General features: G+C 46.6%; 1 protein-coding gene and 1 pseudogene across 3 annotated transcripts in view; both read left to right on the top strand.

Annotated features, from left to right (window-relative positions):
• The window catches only part of MAPRE3 (microtubule associated protein RP/EB family member 3), a 71,037-nt gene that overhangs the window by 33,974 nt on the left and 18,453 nt on the right, over positions 1–18,610 (top strand). The gene's annotated exons all lie outside the window — the stretch shown is intronic.
• On the top strand, positions 6,939–7,744 carry LOC142430651 (small ribosomal subunit protein eS1 pseudogene; annotated as a pseudogene).

Genomic DNA, 18,610 nt, shown 5'->3' on the forward strand with positions numbered 1-18,610 from the left:
GATCGAAACCACCAGCCACTCTGCAGGAGAAAGACAAGGCTTTCTACTCCTGTAAAGAGTTCCAGTCTTGGAAACCCACAGGGGTGTTCTGCCTGCCCTGTGGAATCACCGTGAGTTGAGACGGACTCAACAGCAGTGGGTTCGGTTTTGTTTGGGAAAAGTGCTTTGGAGCCACGTGATAGGTCCCCGTGAAGGGGCCAAAAGTGATATCACAGCCCTTGAAGGATGTCAGCTATTCAGCAGTAACCACTGTGTGTACTTCAACAAGAAGTCATCCCGTGGGTGAGAGAGCAGCTCCCTGGACTTCCCGGAGCTTCTCTGTGCACAGGTTTTGTTCGTTCCACATCTGATCCCTGGTGTGGATACTGTGTGGGTGTCTTCCAATATAGGGGGCTGTCTCCCGGCACGATCTCAGATAATAGTCTGTGTGATCCACAGACTGAACACACTGGCTGATTTCCAGAAGTAGATTGCTAGACCTGTCTTCATAGTCTGTCATAGTCTAGAAGTGCCACCCAGACCCATCTACAATGGATGACCTTGCTGCTGCTATTTGACATACTTGTGGCATATCTTCCGGGATCATAGCAGCATGCGTCCAACGAACGGACAGATGGGTGGTGGTCTGTGTGCCTCCTAGGTGCTTAAATATTCATGTGTGGACAAATAAAGGAATGGTAATGAACCTAAGCGTTGCTGTGAGCTAAATGCAAGTGTGTAGGCCAGATCCCAGTACCACACCACCTCCAAAATCAGGAAAAGAGCGATCCAGAATTCTGATTCCAGGAGGGAAAATTATAAGGATTTTATTTTAATGGTCCCTTGGGTCCCTACCTTGACCTCCTGATGGGTGGCAGGTGAAGTGTAAGAACACTGAGGGCACTTAAGTGGAGAGCAAATGCTTTGAAAATGATTAGGGCAAAGAATGTACAGATGTGCTTTATACAATTGATGTATGTATATGTATGGATTGTGATAAGAGTTGTATGAGCCCCGAATAAAATGTAAAAAAATAAAATCAGACACACTGCATGTGAAGTTTAGACAGACACTGTTGTTTGGTTAAATAGTTTAAACTTCACAATAAAAGTGTTGATGCGTTTTACACCTAAAAAAAAAAAAAAAGAACACTGAGGGCAGTTTTGAGCTTCTCGGCCAGTTACCACCACCCTCCGGAAAGGAGCAAGGAAGGGAAACTAAAATCATGACTCTCGCTACAGCCAGGGTTAGAACAGCTGGACCAATCACAGCTGTCAAGCAGAACCTTTCCAGCCCAGGGCTTCTCCCTAAATCCCTCGCTTCTTCCCATTGCCTTAATAGGATATCCACAGACCGAGTGCCCCATACAGTTGCTGTATTTAACAGTATCCCAGTCCCCAATCTCCTCCCCGCCTAGTGCTCTTCACTCGCTGCCATCGAGTGGATGCTGACTCCCAGCAGCGCCCGGTGGGTTTCTGAGACTGTAACTGTTTACAGGAGTAGAAAGCCCGGCCTCTCTCCCTCGAAGCTGATTTTAATCTGCTGACCATGAGGATCGCAGCCCAACGCATAAGGACTACACCACCAGGGCTCCTCAGGGACTTTAAAAAAGACCTTGCCTATCCAAATGGTCTTCATGACGTCCAACCGAGAACCACAGTGTAGCTGAATTGACTAGTATCAGACTCTGCTTCTCTTAGCTTACATTTATTTTCCGACAGTCCCAAGGTCTTCGTGACTAGTGAAGTCGGACACTCAGCATGTGGTTGTTAGCCGTTTATACTACCCCTTCCAATCACTGTCTGCTCCGAGTACTTGTGTTTTGGATGTTTCTGAGCCCCCCTGGTGCTGCTGCTGTCATCGAATGGCTCTGGCTCGCGGTGACTCGATGTGTAGCACCAGGAAACGTGGCCTGGCCCTGGCCAGTCTTCGCCATCGTCCATGTGTTTGCCTCTTTTCTTTCCGCTGTGATGTCAGTCCATCTCGATAGGGCTTCCCTCCTCTCTGCTGGCCCTCTACCAAACATGGTGTCCTTCTCTCGGGGCTAGTCTGCCCTGATGATGTCCCTCGAGTCCTGCTGTCCTTGTTGCTAAGGAGCAGACTGGCTGTGCTTCTAGCACTGAGTTGTTCAATCATCTGACAGTCCGCAGTGTACTCACTGTTCTTGCCAACAGATGCATCGAACTTTCTGTCTCCCTCGTTCATTTTGCCACTTTTATATGCATAGGAGGCCAGTGAAAATATGATGGGTCGGGTCAGGTGCACATTGGTCATCCATGTGACATCTTTCCTTTTTAACACTTTCTTCGAAGGTCCGCTTTTTCTTCTCCGACCCTCTAATTTACCAAGGATGATGTCCTTTTCCAGGGACTTTTCCAGGTCTCCCCAGATTACCTGTCCAAAGTACATGAGATGAAGTCTAACCATCCCCACTTCTAAGGCACATTCTGGATGTACTTCTTCCAAGACAGATTTTTCTGCTGCTGTTCTTCTGGAAGTACACAATATTTTTCATATTCCTCACCACCACCACAATGCAAATGCCTCCGTTCTTTGGTCTTCCTGATTCAGCATCCTAACTTTCACATGCATGAGGTGACTGAAAATACATGGCTTGGGTCCTCAAAATGACACCCTTGCTCGACACTGTAAACTCGTCTTGTGCAGAGATTGGCCCTGGGCAGTGAGTCGTAGGCTTGCTTGACTGCTGCTTCCATGAGCAGTGATTGTGGATCCAAGTCCTTGACAGCTTCCATGTTTCGGTCCTGTTGTGAGAATTTCCATTTTCTTTGCATTGAGGTAGAATCCATACTGACTTTTGCCTGGTATTTTCATATCACAGGTTAATGAATCATCCTGCAACCCTGATGCTGGGTTCTTCTTCATGTAGCCCAGCTTTGGGATGCTTTGGTGAACGTACAGCTTATTGTGGTGATCCAGGGCCTGCGTCGTCCTGATCTCAGTGTATCCCCACCTGTAGCACCTCTTCCACCTGAGCTGCAGGGTGGACCATTCATATTTGGAGAGAGGCTCAATGCATCTCTTCATCGCTCTTTGAGGGGTCACAAGCCCACCTCAAGTTTCCAAGGGTTGTTATTTCCACCTTTGATGATGTCGTGTTTTCCTGCTCATTTGTTGAATTTCTCATGGTGGCTTTATAGCTTTTTCGTTAAGATAGCAGTGGTCACACATCAGAACATTGACAGGCGCACACTGAGAGGATTGATCAGAAATTTTTGTCTGCTTCTCTACCAGAAGCTAACAGTGTCCAAATTCAACCAAGAGAATAGATCTCTCCCCAACCTGAAGAACCCCCAGAACCAAAATACTGGTTATTCATCATATTACCTAATTTTAAAATGTCTTTGTTTGCTTCCTCTCTCCATTTCGTCTTGTTAAATGTCTAAGGAGACCTGCAGGAATGTTAAGTATAACAGGAGATGAATTCTTCCCCCAGTACTGTACTTGTTCTGCCCCAAGAGGCAATATTGTGCCTCAAATGACTGTTGTTTTCCTTACTCTTTCAGGCAAGAAGTTCTGTAGCCTTCAGCATTGTCTAGCTAGTCTGATTTTCCAGTTCTTGCAAAGCATGGACTGAAAGGGCTTAAGGAGAGAAGACAGCAATCTTGAATTCCTCTTGAGTACTTAGGATTTTTCTTCTCAATTCTTAAATCAAGATCTATTTTTTTTCTCTCTCTCTCTTGAATTAAATTATGAAACCATCTTTTTCCTTAGGGGATAAACTGATGGACCAAAATGGACCCTAGATATCAAGGACTACCTTGAAGACCAAGCTCGAACATTTTTGTTCCGTTTGAGGCTTTACATGCGTTTGTGCCACAAACCCAATACAATTCTTTGGGGATCTCGCTGTATTCTGTTTTTGACCAAAAGGCCCCAATTGGATTGTCACTTTGAATTGTCTTTTGGTGCCACTCGTCGGCAATAGTTCAGGACCAGCAATGGTACTGGCATTGCCCAGATACCTGCTAGCTCTAAAGTGAAAGAAGAGATTCGGCTTGTGAGACCCATGACAGGGGCACGGCCGCCACATACACCGCCTGCCCCTCGGCCCCTTCTAAGACCTCGGTGTGCGAATGTTTGGTTATAAAGTTTAACTCCCACAAAGAGCGGAGAAAGGACCCTCCTTTGGATATGGTCAGGAGTTTGGGATTTGGGTTGTCTGCCCTGTTGGGGTTTATGCCTCCCCCCAAAAGCGCCTTGATGGCTGAGTCTAGTTACCCACGAGCCCACCTGATTCATTCTAAGGAACTGCAATTTAGGGATGCTGGGAGCTCCCAAAGAAGAATGTTGGCTACAGACCCAACAGTCAAGTTGGTGCTATGCTTTAGCCAACCAAGAGAGAGTGTAGCCTAGGACTGGACTCAGACCAAGGAGTGGCCAAGGATGCAAACGTAATGGTAAGAGTGACCTTTGTGCATGAGAAAACCCTAACCCAGCGAGCGAGGAAAGGCCAGAAAAGCAAGGGAAGGAGCATAGGATTAAAGGATAGGGTGTGCCGGCCTTGCTCTACGGCTCTGGGTGGGGACTGTCTGCATGGCCTGCAGTCCTCTACTTGATGTCACGTTCTGAGGTGGAAGCTGGCTCCTTCCAAAGCCTGCGGGCTGCTCGGGACCCTAAGAACTCCCAGCTTGGGGTCTCCAGCAATAACAGCGTTCCAGTGATTCAAGGAGGATATCTGTCCTAATTGAGACCCACGAATCCAGGATTCGTCCCTTGAAGTTTCTTTGATGTGCTAGTGACTGGCGTGTCTGATGGGATTCTTCATATGAGGACTAGGAGCTATCATTTCTCAGGTCTCTTCCAGATCAGGTCTCAGAAATATTTTTAAGAGGATATTAAGGGGGCTGCTCATACTTGTTGATAAGACTGCTTCAGCCCCTCACAATATTTGGCCGTTGCTGCTTGAAGTAGTTTGGAGTCTACAATTGCCGGTGGTTTTCATAGCTGCATAGGCCCCTGTTACTCATTCATCGGAAGAAAGGGGATAAGCTCCTGACGGAGTCGGCCTCATTGTTATAAAGCCAACGGTAATATCTGTAGGCCATGGACATTTGTTTTGCTAATTTTCCTGTCTCGGCCTTAAGATGGACTTCAGTCTCAAAGAGGACTAAGTCTGGGTTCTCTGGAGACTGTGTTCAATCCACTAGACGTAGACAATTTGTAAGCAGAGGCGACCGGTCACGCGTTTCCCCTTCTTCTGGCAACGGGAGTAGCAGGGTTCAGAGCAGGAAGTACTACAAGTGACAGAAATGTGAGTGGGAGGGAGTAAGAGGATTTCATTGGTGGCAAGCCTCCTGGCTGAGAAATGTTGTGTATTTCAGAGAGCAGCAAATGTGGTACAGCAGTTCAAAGGGACCCCACAGCCGAGTATGCCGAAGGCTCCGCTGAGGTCACTGCTGTGGCTGCTGCCCAACAACAATTTGGGAGGCTTTGCCCCTGGGTCGGGAGCTGGGGAAGCCCAGTGTTCTCCCAAGTGTCTCGTAGGTGCCAGCAGCAAGCTTTTAAACAGCCTGTCGTCTGTCCAAAGTAAAGGCGTGTGCATCCTTGGAACAGATCTTGTACTAGGTGATGGTGCTTATTTTGACAGAATTGTCACTTCACTCTGCGAATCTTTCAGGCCACAGCAGTAGCTGGCTGCCCTCGGTCTTCCTCACCTGTAGATGTCACCCACATGTGGCATCAGAGGAGACTCTTGGGAGGATCAGGGAAGCGCGCTGTTAACACGAGAGGGATTGTAATCCACGGCACAAAACGTGTGTGAACTGTTGAATAAAAAAACAATTTTTTTTATAAACTTCCAGCCAAGTCAACATGTAAAGGTTTTAGAGGGGCTGGTGGGGGGTAGCTGGCAGGATCGCAGGGTAGTGTGTTGCCCTTGAGACTGCCGCAGGGTCATGGTGGCACAGGAGTGAAGCACATGGAAGCTAACCTACGATCAGAAAGGCGTGGCGGCGGTCTGCTTCTGGAAAGGTTGACCGCCTTGGACGCCGTGGGGAAGATCTGCTCTTGCCCCGGAATCCACTCAGCAACAGTGGATTGGGGCTTGTGTGTGTAGAGGGTGGAGGGGTGGGGTTTTGGTAGAGTCTGTAACCAAAGGTTGGAAGTTTGAGTCCATCCAGATGTTCCTCAAAAGACAGGCCATTCAGTTGGACATCTCCGTACAGAAGGGTCACAGGGAGGAGACGAGCCAGTCAGGGTGAAGTGTAGCAACGATGAAACATGCAACTTTCCTCTAGATCCTAAATGCTTCCTCCTCCCTCCCACCCCCCGCCCCACTATCATATCCCAATTCTACCTTACAAATCTGGCCAGACCAGAGCATGTACACTGGTACAGATAGGAACTGGAAACACAGAGAATCCAGGACAGATAAACCCCTCAGGACCTGTGATGAGATTGGCAATATGAGGAGGGTAAGGGGAAAGTGGGGTGAATGAGGAAACTGATCACAATGATCTCCATATAAACACCTCCCTGGGGGATGAACAACAGAAAAGTGAGTGAGAGGAGATGTCAGACAGTGTACGACATGACAAAATAATAATAATTTATAAATAATCAAGGTTTTGTGAGGGGGGGAAACGAGTCGACACCAAGGGCTGAAGCAGAAAGCAAATATTTTTAATTATTAATAAATATTTTTATTGGGGCTCATACAACTCTTATCACAATCCATACATACATCAATTGAGCAAAGCACCCTTATACATTCGTTGCACTCGTCATTCTCAAAATTCACCTTCCACTTGGGTTCCTGGAATCAGCTCGGTTTCCTTTTTTTCCCCCTCCTCCTCCCTCCCCGAGAAAGCAAATGTTTTGAGAATAATAATGGCAACAAATGTACAAAATGTACTTGACACAATGGATGGATGTATGGATTGTGATAAGAGTTGTATGAGCCCCCAATAAAATGATTTTTTTAAAAAGACAGGCCGCCTTTTGGCTCTCTGCAGGACGCCATGGCGGTTGGCAAGAACAAGCGCCTTACCAAAGGTGGCAAAAAAGGAGCTCAGAAGAAAGTGGTTGATCCGTTTCCTAAGAAAGATTGGTGTGATGTGAAAGCACGAGCTATGTTCAATATAAGAAATATTGGGAAAACACTAGTCACCAGGATTCAAGGAACCAAAATTGCATCTGATGGCCTCAAGGGTCGAGTTTTTGAAGTGAGCCTTGCTGATCTACAGAACAATGAGGTTGCCTTTAGGAAATTTAAGTTAATTACTGAGGATGTTCAGGGCAAAAACTGCCTGACCAACTTCCACGGCATGGACCTGACACGGGACAAGATGTGCTCCATGGTCAAGAAGTGGCAGACCATGATTGAAGCTCATGTTGATGTCAAGACTACCGATGGGTATCTACTTCATCTGTTCTGTGTTGGTTTTACTAAAAAATGCAATAATCAGATTCGGAAGACCTCTTATGCTCAGCACCAGCAGGTCTGCCAAATCCGAAAGAAAATGATGGAAATCATGACCCGAGAAGTGCAGAGAAATGACTTGAAAGAAGTGGTCAATAAATTGATTCCAGACAGCATTGGGGAAGACATAGAAAAGGCTTGCCAGTCTATTTATCCTCTCCATGATGTGTTTGTCAGAAAAGTAAAGCCCAAGTTTGAAATGGGAAAACTCATGAGCTTCATGGTGAAGGTGGCAGTTCTGGAAAAACTACTGGCAATGAGACAGGTGCAAAAGTGGAGCCAGCTGATGGCTATGAGCCACCAGTTCAAGAATCTGTGTAAAATTCAGACTTACTGTTAACAAATAAAAGATCTTATTGTGAAAAAAAAAAAAGACAGGCCATTGAAAGGCTGCCTGCCTCCTAACAAGCAGCCAGTGCGAGCCCCATGGAGCAGAAGTCTGCTGTGACACAACGTGGCGGCATGTGACACACATGGCGGCAGAACCATGTGTGAAACATCGGGGGGTGTCTGAGTAAGCCTTCGAGATATCGCCCAGATACGCTACTGATTCTCCCAGGAGAGGGCAAACCAATGTTGACAATTGTTATCCAAACGAAATAAAACCACGCAGGCTCAGGAGGCACTGGAGATAATGTACTGTTTGGTTCTAGAGACTGTTCTCCTTAAGAAGGCCTGCACTCTTCAATAAATCATACCGCTCCCCAGCGGTCTGGGTTGGGTTTCACTGGAAGGAGAGGGGTGTCCTGGGGGCTTGCTTACAGTGCGATTAATCCTTATTGTTCTTCCAACAATTCTTCTCGGCCCTTCTTAGATTCTGGTTTCGGGAGTATTACGCAAGTTGGGGTAGAAATGTTGACAGGTCTGTCCGAACCACGGTGGATTTAGCAAGAATAATCTTGCAAATACTTGGATGTTTCAAGCCACTTTTGTTCAAAGGTAGCTCTCACATAAGCAATTTTGTTCCTATTGAAAGTTACGTGCACTAGTCATTATGAAGTGTGAACTATCCCTGGGGAAATTATACCATTTAGAAAGTTACATTCACAAAGGGGGTTTTAACGTCAATATAGGCTAGAAGCCAGTATTTTGGCTTGGGGAGGTAGTGGGGGGGGGCGGACATAGACTTAAGCGTAGATTACGATAAACCCATAATTCTGGGAACATTCAGCCCAGAGAATTGCTTATGCACCCCACGTCTCAGGCTTCTGAACCTAATATAGCTTCAACCAGATTTCTCGTTCCCAGCGGACAGAAAGGTTTGAAGAGGAAACCCAAGAGCCAGACTCTTCTGGACAATGCAAAGTAAGACTGAGAGAAGTTCTTAGTGACCCCAGGCCAAGTCTGTCTCAAGGGCGCCAGTCTGCAGAGGGACCTTCTCAACTTCCCAGCCCCCAGAACAGGCCTCCTCATCCCTATTAAATTTCTTCTAATAGGTATATAACCAAAGTGACAAGGTAGTTCAGTCAGACACTCCAGGCTGGTCCCCTACAGCAAAGACCCGAGGAATCCGTGGAAACATAACAGGTGGCAACATGGGAGCCCTGAGCATCAGATAGAGCACGGACTGGAAGGATAAGCTGGATGAAAACAGCACATGAGGAGATCTACAGATTGTAGTTGCCCTGCCGGTCGGCCCAGGGAAGCAGGGCCATCTTGAGACACAGCAAGCTCCATTCCCAGGTGAAGAGCACAGGAGGGCAACTTCCCGGAGTTCCCAGTAGGGCACAGCGATGCAGATAGACAACCCCAGAGAGAGCTGAGCAGGAATTGAATCTAAGGATCTGAGAAAAAGCATGATGGTGGATCAGATCTCCAACTATAGTCCGGCCCTCTAATGGGTCTGAGGGACAGTGAACTGGCTCCCTGTTTAAAAAGTTTGAGGACCCCTGGACTAGTGGATCCGCAGACTAGCCGCTGGAAGTCCTCAACCCTGCTGGACTCTGGACAGCCCCCCTTCCTCACCCTGTGCAGGGGGCAGGCCCCGGTGGTTGACTGCAGCCTTCAGGGAGTGCCCTGATGCCCAATGACTTCTCCATCCCCCACCGTTCCCGTATACCCTGCCTAGCAGCAACTAAGGGCACAACCCCTCCCCATTCACTGTTAGAGCCACCAGTCACCCTGCCAGCTGACAGCCAGCAACCCCACCACCACCACCACTCCACCGGGGGTGACCAGCACCAAGTGCTCCCTCCTGGGCCACCCAGTGACTGGTGGCACAAGTCCTCTCCCCCAGCCTGCCCCACCTCGACCCACATGCTCAGTGGCAGGCAGCTCATGCTTCTGCCTCGCCTCCTGGCAAACCCTCCCCCAAACACTTCCTCCTCTACCCAGTGATCAGTGATATTTGCTCCCCACCACCCACCTGATGACTGGGATTGCATACCCACTGCACCATAATCTGGCAGCTAATGAGAGCACCTCCCCCAGTGACTGGCAGAACAGGCAGATCGCCTCATCAGCAGTGCCTGTCACATCCTGACAAACAGGCACCTTGTACACCACCACCCAAGCCAGTGACAAGCATAAGAGTTGGGTGCCCTCATTCAGCAGCTACAACATCACACTCAGGGTTGCCCAGAGTCTAGATTGTTCCTGCAGGCCCACTGCCTCTTCCCTGAAGCCCCGTTGTCTCCTACCATCAACTGAGATCCAACACACGCAGACACGGGGCCTTGCTCCACGGCAGCTGCAGAGACATCCTGCCCTGATCTCCCGGGAGTCCAATAACTGAAAGCACCCATCTGGAAGGGCCACCCCACAGAGCTGTGGAGGGACCCTGACCACCCAACATCTGTCACCCAGCATCAGGAAAGAGGCTGCTCTCCTAACTCCACTCAGCTCTGTAAGAAAAGACATACACACTTAATGACAGAGAACTCACATAGGTCTGTGACCCACCATACCCACCATTGAGCGGAAATCGCCCCGTCCGTCAACCAATGGCACAGAGTCACACATAGAACAGCCCCACAAAGCAGCAATTAGAACAGTACACAAAGGAAGGGAGGCATTCTAGAGGAGAAAACAAAAAAGGCTCCTGACGTATCCAAACAAAAAATTGAGCCCAAACCTAAAATATCAGCAGACATGTATATAGACATAGACGCTAACACTATAGCGCCTCCCACTGAAACCGCAGACAGTAACAAGTCACATGAAGAAACCAGAAAGGATGCTCAAAAAAGCAAATAAAATAGACAGCAGACAGCCTTCCAAAGGAAGGAATGATGATAAGAAATGCAAAAGACTTAACGTTTAAACACCTCAAAAAGATCAAGGCAAACAGAAACGCCCTAAAAGAATTCAGGAAAACATTATAAGATGGAAACTCAATAGCCAAAGAGAAACCACACAAAAACAACTAGAAAACCAGAATATTAACAATAACACCGCAGAAATAGATAACAGTAGGAGGACACAGAAGTAGGATTGAATCAATGGGGATATCAGTGAAAGAGAACAATTTGATGCTACTTTTTTTGAGTAACAATCGGGGGATAAAAAGGAAGAAGGCCTGTGAGTTCTGTGGGACAGCATCACAAGGAGTAATAAATCCAGAAGGGAAGAGGCAAAGAAGTATTAAGAGGATTTACTCACAGACCACATGCTGACTCAGACCCTGCAACTGCAGCGCCAGAAGGCCCTCCTTCTCCTTATCAGTACGTCCGACCTTGGCTCAAGCCCTGTATATGTCCCACTGCCTCACTGCCAGGCCGATTTCTCTGACCTGCCTTGTTGGGTCTCAGAACCCGTCTGGGGGCTCAAGATGCCCCCGTCCCTTTCTCTGTTCTCCCTTCCCTCCGAGAGTTCTTCCCCTGCCTCAATAAAATCTTTCCCAACTTCAAAAGAAGAAAAATAAGTATTAAGAGAATACTTGAGGGAATATTGGCAAGGAACCTCCCAAATATCATCAAAGACAAGGTCTTCATCCAAGAAGCTCAAGGAAGCCCATACAGGATAGATTTCAAAAGAAACTCACAAAGACATTCTAATCAGACTTTCCAAAACCAAAGATTTCTAAGAAGCAGCTCATGAAAAAATATCATTTACAAAGGGACACCAGTAAGACTAAACACAGATTTCTCATCACAAACTATGTCGGCAAGAAGGCAATGGGATAACGTATATCAAGGCCTGAATGGAAAAAAAAAATTACAGCCAAGAATCCTATCAGTGAAATCGTCTTTCAAAAATGATGCCAAAACTAACACTTTCTCAGATAAGAAGAAATTAAGGGAATTTGTAAAAAACCAGATGAGCTGTACAAGAAATGTTAAAGGAAGCCCTCAGACAGAGAACCAACAACATCAGCTGAAGACATGCAACACCCCCACCCCCACACCAAGCCCACTCCCCCCACCAAGCCCACTCCCCACCTCCCCCAACACCAAGCCCACTCCCTCCCCTGAAACCAACCCCCCTTCCCTCCCCCACACCAAGCCCACTCCCCGCCTCCCCAGACACCAACCCCACTCCCCCCAACACACCAACCCCACCCCCCTCCCCCACACCAAGCCCACTCCAGATTTCACTCAAGGAGAACTTGGAAAGCTGCAGAAGTGATTACAGGGAACCAAAGTTGTTAACCTGTAAACAACACCAACTCCAAAACAAGAGAAGTAAATGGTAGAGTTATAAATCCACATGGAGAAAACGTCACGGTGACTCAAGAGCTAACAGACTGAGAGGCTAAAGGCAAACTGTAGGGTAAAGGCCAACTCACAGGGAAACTGCAAAGGACATTAACAAATCTTACTGATATAAAAAGAACATTAAAAACCCAGATAAAAACAAGAAAAGAAAACCAGTAACAACAAATTACAGGAAAAGAAAATTCAGATAAGTACTCAGCATAGAAAATTAAGCAAAGGAAAGAAACCATGACCACCACACACCCACAGAGCATAACAAAGCGGCAAACATGAAGTCATGCCTATCGGGAGTCACACTGAATGCCTGGTGACTAGTCAAGAGGCAGAGCATGAGGGATGGATTAAGAACATGGCCCGTCAATAGGTTGCCGACAAGCAACATGTGTTAGGCATGATGGCAGGTTGAAAATCAAAGGATGGGAAAACCATATCAAGTATAAAGAGACCTTTCAAAAATGGTGCTTTTAGGAATTTGAGGTTTGTTCTACGTTTGTTCTGTCCAGGACCTTTTACTGTGGTCCTATAATAACCAATATGGCAGCTAGGCACCATCTAGTTCTCTCGTGTCAGCTAGCTAAGACCTCAGCTGGCACTGTCACATAAGCATTGGACCACTCACTGGAAGGTCTGCAGTTCAAACCCACTAGCTACTCCTCAAGAGAAAGACAAGGCTTCCTGCTTGCATAGAGCTTTACAGCCTCGGGAACCCTATCAACCCTATCAAGGGTCTTGATGAGTCGCAGTCAACTTAATGGCAGTGAGTTTTATTTTTGTTTTGTTTTTTGTTGTTGATGTTCATTTAGAAGGTACCTTTTTACCCAAAAGTCACCTTTTAGCCAAAACAAAAAACCAAATTGGCTTCTAAAGTATTATCATCCATGAGTGATGTGTTCCCTTAGACAATCAATTCTCAGAGACCAAACAGTCAATACTTACCCAGAAACAAAGATGAGAAGGCGAGGAAGGGCAGGAAGCCAGATCAGGAAAATAATGACAATACTGACCTGGCCAGAAATTGTAAAACAATCAATATAGACACTTTTTTATCATTTTTTAAATCATTTTCCTGGGGACTCATCACAATCCATACATGCATCTATTGTGTCAAGCACATTTGTACATTTGTTTCCCTCATCATTCTCAAAACATTTGCTTTCAGCTTGAGCTCTTGGTATCAGCACCTCATTTTCCCCTCCCTCCCAGCTCCCCGCTTCCTCATGAACCCTTGATAATTTATTAATTATTATTTTGTCATATCTTGCACTGTCCAACGTCTCCCTTCACTCGATTTTCTGTTGTCCTTCCCCCAGGGAGAAGGTTATATGCAGATCCCTGTAATCAGTCCCCCTTTTCCACCCCACCCTCCTGGTATCGCCACTCTCACCACTGGTCCTGAAGGGATCATCCGTCCTGGATTCCCTGTGTTTCCAGTTGCTATCTGTACCAGTGTACATCCTCTGGTCTAGCCAGATTTGTAAGGTAGAATTGGGATCATGATGGGGGGTGGGGGAGGGAAGCATTTAGGAACTAGAGGAAAGTTGTATATTCATCATTGCTACACTGCACCCTGACTGGCTTGTCCCCTCCACGCGACGCTTCTGTAAGGGGATGTCCAGTTAATAAAGACATTTTTAAATGACAACTTATTTGCTATGTAAAGTTTTTGTCTGCAACACAATAAAATATTCCCAAAACAAAAAAAGAGAAGGCATGACAGACAAATAATAGTGATTTGGGTGGGAAGACATATCCATGAAGGATAAGTTTGTTTGCATTTTCAAAAGTCTGATTGGATTGAGTCCTTACTCCTCAGAGAGTAAATAAAATAAAACTCTACAACATGTAGGTTACTGAATGAACGGAGACCAGTTCAACCTATTGCCGCCAGATTGGCTCCCCACCACCCCCACCATTTGTCTTCTAAGAGCCTCCAGGTGATCACCATTTCGAGTTTGGGGCTGCAGATGGAGGGGGTCCCAGTTTTCACTGGACCTTGGTGTGGTCTCCACGGTCGTTGAATGCTGGCTCTTCCACTCTGTTAATAAGCTAAAGCTGAATGCTCCCATGCCAGAGTCTCACTCTGCCTCAGAGGACCAAGGACAAAGTCTGCATATTTCTTGAGACTCTAAAGTCTGGCGTTGGCGGGTCTCTAACCACCCAGTGTGAGGGCTTGATTAGGTTTGGTTATGACTCACAATATTTTATCTGGGATGAACACAGCAAGCTTAGGATTCTGAGACAAGGAACCCCGAGTGCCTTGGAGTTTCCATTACCAGCTAGTTCATGGTTCCTGTTGAAGATGGATAGCAATATTTTTAACTTTATCTCCCTGGACAAGACTTTCCTGAAACAGTAAACTTAAGTTGATGAAAATAGGGCAGTAGTAATGGAGTTGAGGGTCCACAAACTACAGCCAGCAGGCAAAATTCAACATGCTCATTGCTGTCATGGATAAAGTATAGCTATGCTTACTGGTTTACCTAGACAAGCTGATGACTGCTTTCTCACTGCAACGGCAGAGTTACCACAGAGGCCAGGTGACCCACAGAGTTAACAGTAAGGTATTTACTAGCCGGTCTATAATAGTTTAAAAAAAAGGGGGGTGGAGCTAATCCCAGGAAGCAATGTGGGGTAGATGGTATCTGTTTTCATCCTTGGCTTCATTTCCTACTATTCTCCCCATCCTCCTCTGATACACTCACTAGCCTCTGCTTTTTCTGGAGTGTACCAAGCAAGTTGCTACCGCAGGGCCTTTGCACTTCTGGTTCCTTCTTGAACATGCTTTCAGGACGCCTGCCCTAGAATGCTCTGTAAGCATTGAAAGTATAGTTGAGTGAGTTACATTTTTTTAGTTACATTTTTAAGTGAATTGCTTATATTCCCTGCCTCATCCCAATGAATGACACCAGTGTTCACCAACTCTCTTCCCCTTTCCTGCATAATGTCTGCAGTCCTGCAGATTCTGTTGCCTTTGTGTCTCCTCCGCCTGTCCCCTTCTTTAGCCCACACCTTACTGCTTTCATTTATACCCGACTTGTCACTTGCCTGGACACCATTATAATGCTCCCCAAGCCCACTGCTATTGAGTCCGTTCTGACTCATAGCAACTCTGCATAAGATGTCCAAGACTACATTTTATAGGAGCAGCCAGCCTCTTCTGTCAAGCATTGCTCTACTTAGTACTGGTGGGTTGGAACTACCAACCTTGTGGTTTGCCTCAAATGACTGGACAATAAAAGGATAAGCCACAAGCTAGGAGAAAATGTTTACAAATCACATATTGAAACCCACCAGCCACTCCCAGGGGAAAAGATAAGGCTGTTTGCTCTTGTAACTATTGACAGGCTTGGAAGCGATTATCGAGAGTCACCGTGAGTCAGAATTGACTGGATAGTTGTGAGCTTAGAGTTATCCGACAGAAGCTTTGCATCCAGAATGCATAAAAGAACATTCCAGGTAGAAAATAGAACGCTCTCCGACACAACTGCTGAAGCCAAGCGGGTGAACAAGTAAATGTGGTGAAGAACGCTCATGGTGCCAGGCTATCAAAAGAGATAGTGTCTGGGGTCTTAAAGGCTTGAAGATAAACAAGCGGCCATCTAGCTCAGAAGCAACAGAGCCCACATGGAAGAACACACCAGCCTGTGTGATCACGTGGTCCCAAAGGGATCAGTTATCAGGCATCAAAGAACAAAACATCATATCATTGACTGCACACCTCCATGATACGATCGCCGAAGACAAAATGGTTGCATAAGCAAATGTGGCGAAGAAAGCTAATGGTGCCCGGCTATCAAAAGAGATAGTGTCTGGGGTCTTAAAGGCTTGAAAGTAAACAAGCGGCCATCTAGCCCAGAAGCAACAAAGCCCACATGGAAGAAGCACACCAGCATGTGCAATAACGAGGTGCCAAAGGGACCAGGTATAAGGCATCATCCAAAAATATATATATACCATAGTGAATGAAGGGGGAAGTGCAGAGTGGAGACCCAAAGCCCATTTGTCAGCCACTGGAGATCCCCTCATAGAGGGGTCTAGGGGAGGAGATGGGTCAGTCAGAGTGCGATGTACTACTGATGAATAATACAGCTTTCCCAGATCCTGGATGCTTCCTCCCCCCAACTACCATGATCCAAATTCTACCTTGCAGGACTGGATAGGGCAGAGGTTGTACACTGGTGCATACGGGAGCTGGAGGCACAGGGAATCCAGGATGGATGATATCTTCAGGACCAGGGGTGTGAGGGGCGATACTGGGAGAGTGAGAGGGTTGGAAAGGGGGAACCAATTACAAGGATCCGCATGTGACCTCCTCCCTGGGAGACGGACAGCAGAGGAGGGGGTGAAGGGAGACCCCGGATAGGGCAAGATAAGACAAAATAACAATCTATAAATTATCAAGGGCTCATGAGGGAGGTGGGAGCGGGGAGGGAGGGGAAAAAAAAGAGGACCTGTTGCAAAGGGCTTAAGTGGAGAACAAATGCTTTGAAAATGATTAGGGCAAAGAATGTACAGATGTGCTTTATACAATTGATGTACGTATATGTATGGATTGTGATAAGAGTTGTACGGGCCCCCAATAAAATGATTTTTTTAAATGGAACGCTCAACAGACGTCTTCACAAAGGACCCATACAGATGGTAGATAAGCACATTAAAAGATATATGACATTAACACACCTTAAAACCTCAAAGAAATAGCACTACATGCTTATTAAAGCAACAACAACACGATCTCCTGACGATACCAAGTGCTGATCAGGCTGCAGAACAACTAGATGGCTCAGTATTGCCGGTGGAAACGTCAAATAGTACAGCCACGCTGAAAACGGCTTGGCGGATTTTTATGGCGTTATCCATACACTTAGCATATGGACTTGGCGATCGTACTCCTGAGGCTTAGCCTAGAGAAACGAAAGTGATGCTCCTATACCAAAGCTTGTCTATGAATTTGCATGTGTGTGTGTGTGTGTGTGTGTGTTTATAATTGGCAGAACCCCTATGTCTTTCAGTGGGTAGGTGGGTAAATAAACTGTGGTACTTCCATATATGTGCCATTGTTTGGAATAGTACTCAGCAATACAAATGAACAAACAATCTATGCCACAGTGGGATGGATCTCAAAGACGTGTTGAGGTGGTGAAAACAAAGAGTATCAAAAAGATGACCTTGAAAAAAAAGATGATCTATTGTCTGATTCCATCTCTATATTATCACAATTACAGTCATGCAGCACATCTGTGGCCCAGGGTTGAAAGTTGAAGTGAGGGTGTCAGTAGAAAGGGAGGGAACACAAGGATGTCCTCTGGAATGATAGGACAGTTGTAGATCCTGGTAGGCAGAGGCCCTTCGAATCTATGGAAACCACTGCCCGCAGGTCAACTCCGATCCATAGAACAGAGGAGACCTGCCCACGCAGGTTACAGCTGTAGCCTTTACAGATGCCCACTGCTGCGTCTCTCCACAGAGCGGCTGGTGGATTTGAACCTTCGACGACCTCTTGTTAGCAGTCCAACACTTAGCTCTGGGCTCCCATAGGACTCTATCCCTGTGACACAACTTCATAGAATTCTACATCAGAAAGTACAATGGATGTATATAAAAATGAATAAAATTCAAATGAGGTGTATCGTTGAAATAATAGTGTTGTAATAATGTCAGTTTTCTAGTCCTAATCATTGTTGTCTAAGCTGTAACTGGGGAGGGAAGCTCTGTTTGCCAGCGAGTCTAGAATTACTTAAAAATAACAAAGGTAGTGAAGATTGGCAGAGGAGCACTGATTTCCATAGCCACAATTCAGAGTCTCTTCCTTTTTATGCAGAAAGATCACAGAAAAGCTCTAAGAATCGTCTTGACATTTCTGGAGTCAGTTGAAGCAAATGGCTAAGTACTCAACTGCTCCGGAAGAGTGGCAGTTCAAATCCACCCAGAGGTGTTTTGGAGGAAAGTCCTGGCAATTGATTCCAAAAGGCCACCGCCAGGAAAACCGTGGAGCACACACAATCCACTCCAAAGCACGGGGCGTGGCTTCCCACTGGCCTTTCATTTGTGACAGTTTTGATTTGGATACCAGCCTGCGATTTTCACGATCGTAGTCATATAAATGATTCATATTGTTATAAATACATTGTAAACCTGAAGAAGACTCTTTGGTGAGTTTCCCAAGGATAAAATCACTCCTTTATAATGTGTACAGAGCTCCTAGTGCCGTGGCTCTGTCTGCATCCCAGGATGATCTGTTCGCAGTCCTCCACCTCCTCCCCATCCTTTCCCCTTCCCCGCTGACATTCATTTACTTACTTTGAGAAGCCCCACCTTCAAGAGCCAACTCAAGTGGGTGCTTCTTCCAGAAGCCTTCCCTGACCCAGCAGCAGAGTTGCTGCAACAGCATGCCATCCCTGCACTGGTGGCTGTTCATCTCAAGCGCCTGCCCGCCAAGGCGGTGAAGTCCTCAGGGCTCCTGTGCCGGGCACCCAGCGGGAAGCCCATCAGCGAGTGAGTCAATTTGAGGCTATTTAAAGTCCTTCGTAGC

Source organism: Tenrec ecaudatus, chromosome 17 (assembly GCF_050624435.1).
Source record: "Tenrec ecaudatus isolate mTenEca1 chromosome 17, mTenEca1.hap1, whole genome shotgun sequence".
In the NCBI taxonomy this organism is placed as follows: Eukaryota; Metazoa; Chordata; class Mammalia; order Afrosoricida; family Tenrecidae; genus Tenrec; species Tenrec ecaudatus.